Source organism: Leptonotus elevatus, unplaced genomic scaffold (genome assembly GCF_054856555.1).
Source record: "Leptonotus elevatus isolate MCC_2025b unplaced genomic scaffold, RoL_Lele_1.0 HiC_scaffold_84, whole genome shotgun sequence".
Taxonomy (NCBI): domain Eukaryota; kingdom Metazoa; phylum Chordata; class Actinopteri; order Syngnathiformes; family Syngnathidae; genus Leptonotus; species Leptonotus elevatus.
In genome coordinates, this window is record NW_028233751.1 from 85,001 (window position 1) to 90,000 (window position 5,000).

Sequence of the window (5,000 nt, forward strand, 5' to 3'; positions counted from 1 at the left end):
TCGGGGCTTGTTGCTGGCCGTTGGAGGAGCTCCAGCGGACCGGGGGGAGCGCGCCCGTCTTCGGGGCTTGTTGCTGGCCGTTGGAGGAGCTCCAGCGGACCGGGGGGAGCGCGTCCGTCTTCGGGGCTTGTTGCTGGCCGTTGGAGGAGCTCCAGCGGACCGCGGGGAGCGCGCCCGTCTTCGGGGCTTGTTGCTGGCCGTTGGAGGAGCTCCAGCGGACCGGGGGGAGCGCGTCCGTCTTCGGGGCTTGTTGCTGGCCGTTGGAGGAGCTCCAGCGGACCGCGGGGAGCGCGCCCGTCTTCGGGGCTTGTTGCTGGCCGTTGGAGGAGCTCCAGCGGACCGCGGGGAGCGCGCCCGTCTTCGGGGCTTGTTGCTGGCCGTTGGAGGAGCTCCAGCGGACCGGGGGGAGCGCGCCCGTCTTCGGGGCTTGTTGCTGGCCGTTGGAGGAGCTCCAGCGGACCGGGGGGAGCGCGTCCGTCTTCGGGGCTTGTTGCTGGCCGTTGGAGGAGCTCCAGCGGACCGCGGGGAGCGCGCCCGTCTTCGGGGCTTGTTGCTGGCCGTTGGAGGAGCTCCAGCGGACCGGGGGGAGCGCGTCCGTCTTCGGGGCTTGTTGCTGGCCGTTGGAGGAGCTCCAGCGGACCGCGGGGAGCGCGCCCGTCTTCGGGGCTTGTTGCTGGCCGTTGGAGGAGCTCCAGCGGACCGCGGGGAGCGCGCCCGTCTTCGGGGCTTGTTGCTGGCCGTTGGAGGAGCTCCAGCGGACCGGGGGGAGCGCGCCCGTCTTCGGGGCTTGTTGCTGGCCGTTGGAGGAGCTCCAGCGGACCGGGGGGAGCGCGTCCGTCTTCGGGGCTTGTTGCTGGCCGTTGGAGGAGCTCCAGCGGACCGCGGGGAGCGCGCCCGTCTTCGGGGCTTGTTGCTGGCCGTTGGAGGAGCTCCAGCGGACCGGGGGGAGCGCGTCCGTCTTCGGGGCTTGTTGCTGGCCGTTGGAGGAGCTCCAGCGGACCGCGGGGAGCGCGCCCGTCTTCGGGGCTTGTTGCTGGCCGTTGGAGGAGCTCCAGCGGACCGGGGGGAGCGCGTCCGTCTTCGGGGCTTGTTGCTGGCCGTTGGAGGAGCTCCAGCGGACCGCGGGGAGCGCGCCCGTCTTCGGGGCTTGTTGCTGGCCGTTGGAGGAGCTCCAGCGGACCGCGGGGAGCGCGCCCGTCTTCGGGGCTTGTTGCTGGCCGTTGGAGGAGCTCCAGCGGACCGGGGGGAGCGCGCCCGTCTTCGGGGCTTGTTGCTGGCCGTTGGAGGAGCTCCAGCGGACCGGGGGGAGCGCGTCCGTCTTCGGGGCTTGTTGCTGGCCGTTGGAGGAGCTCCAGCGGACCGCGGGGAGCGCGCCCGTCTTCGGGGCTTGTTGCTGGCCGTTGGAGGAGCTCCAGCGGACCGGGGGGAGCGCGTCCGTCTTCGGGGCTTGTTGCTGGCCGTTGGAGGAGCTCCAGCGGACCGCGGGGAGCGCGCCCGTCTTCGGGGCTTGTTGCTGGCCGTTGGAGGAGCTCCAGCGGACCGCGGGGAGCGCGCCCGTCTTCGGGGCTTGTTGCTGGCCGTTGGAGGAGCTCCAGCGGACCGGGGGGAGCGCGGCGCCCGTCTTCGGGGCTTGTTGCTGGCCGTTGGAGGAGCTCCAGCGGACCGGGGGGAGCGCGTCCGTCTTCGGGGCTTGTTGCTGGCCGTTGGAGGAGCTCCAGCGGACCGCGGGGAGCGCGTCCGTCTTCGGGGCTTGTTGCTGGCCGTTGGAGGAGCTCCAGCGGACCGGGGGAGCGCGCCCGTCTTCGGGGCTTGTTGCTGGCCGTTGGAGGAGCTCCAGCGGACCGGGGGGAGCGCGTCCGTCTTCGGGGCTTGTTGCTGGCCGTTGGAGGAGCTCCAGCGGACCGCGGGGAGCGCGCCCGTCTTCGGGGCTTGTTGCTGGCCGTTGGAGGAGCTCCAGCGGACCGCGGGGAGCGCGCCCGTCTTCGGGGCTTGTTGCTGGCCGTTGGAGGAGCTCCAGCGGACCGGGGGAGCGCGCCCGTCTTCGGGCTTGTTGCTGGCCGTTGGAGGAGCTCCAGCGGACCGCGGGGAGCGCGCCCGTCTTCGGGGCTTGTTGCTGGCCGTTGGAGGAGCTCCAGCGGACCGCGGGGAGCGCGCCCGTCTTCGGGGCTTGTTGCTGGCCGTTGGAGGAGCTCCAGCGGACCGCGGGGAGCGCGCCCGTCTTCGGGGCTTGTTGCTGGCCGTTGGCGGAGCTCCAGCGGACCGCGGGGAGCGCGCCCGTCTTCGGGGCTTGTTGCTGGCCGTTGGCGGAGCTCCAGCGGACCGCGGGGAGCGCGCCCGTCTTCGGGGCTTGTTGCTGGCCGTCGGAGGAGCTCCAGCGGACCGGGGGGGAGCCGGGCGTTCGAGTTGCCCAGGCAGGGGGTTATCCTCCACTAGCAAACCTCCATGAGCAGCGGAGCCCGTCAGCTTCGCCAAAAAGAACCACACGAGGGCGACCTGGGGTTGAAATCCCCCGCCCCATAGGAATGAATGCCGGGCGTTCGAGTTGCCCAGGCAGGGGGTTATCCTCCACTAGCAAACCTCCATGAGCAGCGGAGCCCGTCAGCGGCGCCAAAAAGAACCACACGAGGGCGACCTGGGGTTGAAATCCCCCGCCACATAGGAACGAATGCCGGGCGTTCGAGTTGCCCAGGCAGGGGGTTATCCTCCACTAGCAAACCTCCATGAGCAGCGGAGCCCGTCAGCTGCGCCAAAAAGAACCACACGAGGGCGACCTGGGGTTGAAATCCCCCGCCACATAGGAACGAATGCCGGGCGTTCGAGTTGCCCAGGCAGGGGGTTATCCTCCACTAGCAAACCTCCATGAGCAGCGGAGCCCGTCAGCTGCGCCAAAAAGAACCACACGAGGGCGGCCTGGGGTTGAAATCCCCCGCCACAAAGGAACGAATGCCGGGCGTTCGAGTTGCCCAGGCAGGGGGTTATCCTCCACTAGCAAACCTCCATGAGCAGCGGAGCCCGTCAGCTGCGCCAAAAAGAACCACACGAGGGCGACCTGGGGTTGAAATCCCCCGCCACATAGGAACGAATGCCGGGCGTTCGAGTTGCCCAGGCAGGGGGTTATCCTCCACTAGCAAACCTCCATGAGCAGCGGAGCCCGTCAGCTGCGCCAAAAAGAACCACACGAGGGCGGCCTGGGGTTGAAATCCCCCGCCACATAGGAACGAATGCCGGGCGTTCGAGTTGCCCAGGCAGGGGGTTATCCTCCACTAGCAAACCTCCATGAGCAGCGGAGCCCGTCAGCTGCGCCAAAAAGAACCACACGAGGGCGACCTGGGGTTGAAATCCCCCGCCACATAGGAACGAATGCCGGGCGTTCGAGTTGCCCAGGCAGGGGGTTATCCTCCACTAGCAAACCTCCATGAGCAGCGGAGCCCGTCAGCTGCGCCAAAAAGAACCACACGAGGGCGGCCTGGGGTTGAAATCCCCCGCCACATAGGAACGAATGCCGGGCGTTCGAGTTGCCCAGGCAGGGGGTTATCCTCCACTAGCAAACCTCCATGAGCAGCGGAGCCCGTCAGCTGCGCCAAAAAGAACCACACGAGGGCGACCTGGGGTTGAAATCCCCCGCCACATAGGAACGAATGCCGGGCAACCAGGGGTCGAAATCCCCCATTGAAATGAATGGCGGGCAACCAGGGGTCGAAGTCCCCCATTGAAATGAATGGCGGGCAACCAGGGGTCGAAGTCCCCCATTGAAATGAATGGCGGGCTACCAGGGGTCGAAATCCCCCATTGAAATGAATGGCGGGCGACCAGGGGTCGAAATCCCCCATTGAAATGAATGGCGGGCAACCAGGGGTCGAAGTCCCCCATTGAAATGAATGGCGGGCGACCAGGGGTCGAAATCCCCCATTGAAATGAATGGCGGGCTACCAGGGGTCCAAGTCCCCCATTGAAATGAATGGCGGGCTACCAGGGGTCGAAGTCCCCCATTGAAATGAATGGCGGGCTACCAGGGGTCGAAATCCCCCATTGAAATGAATGGCGGGCGACCAGGGGTCGAAATCCCCCATTGAAATGAATGGCGGGCGACCAGGGGTCGAAATCCCCCATTGAAATGAATGGCGGGCTACCAGGGGTCCAAGTCCCCCATTGAAATGAATGGCGGGCTACCAGGGGTCGAAGTCCCCCATTGAAATGAATGGCGGGCTACCAGGGGTCGAAATCCCCCATTGAAATGAATGGCGGGCGACCAGGGGTCGAAATCCCCCATTGAAATGAATGGCGGGCAACCAGGGGTCGAAAGTCCCCATTGAAATGAATGGCGGGCGACCAGGGGTCGAAATTCCCCATTGAAATGAATGGCGGGCAACCAGGGGTCGAAATTCCCCATTGAAATGAATGGGCCCATTCATTTTCAATGGCCGGGCTACCAGGGGCGCAGTACCACCTGTCGTCATTAGGGGCGCTGTAGATAGGGGACCGAGTCCCCCCATTCGAGAGGTTTGCACCCAAACCTCAAAATGGTTGGTGTACAATTATAGGAGAGACCTTTTTAAGACGTGGGAGCTCCAGGGCAAATCAAGGGAGGCTCGACCAACCCATATCCGCTTTAGATGCACTTTAGGTCGGACTCCCTTGCCAGATGGTCCCCTCCTCAGCCTGGTTCTCGAATTTTTTCTAAGTCAGCCCAACTTGGAAATATTTTCAGAGTGCCACTTTCAAGGGAGTTTCGCCCAACCCCTATCCGCCTAAGAGGCACTTCAGGTCGGCCTGACTGGCCACATTTTCCCCCTCCTCATCCTGGTTCTCGAATTTTTTCTAAGTCAGCCAAACTTGGAAATTTTTTCAGAGTGCCACTTTCAAGGGAGTTTCGCCCAACCCCTATCCGCCTAAGAGGCACTTCAGGTCGGCCTGACTGGCCACATTTTCCCCCTCCTCATCCTGGTTCTCGAATTTTTTCTAAGTCAGCCAAACTTGGAAATTTTTTCAGAGTGCCACTT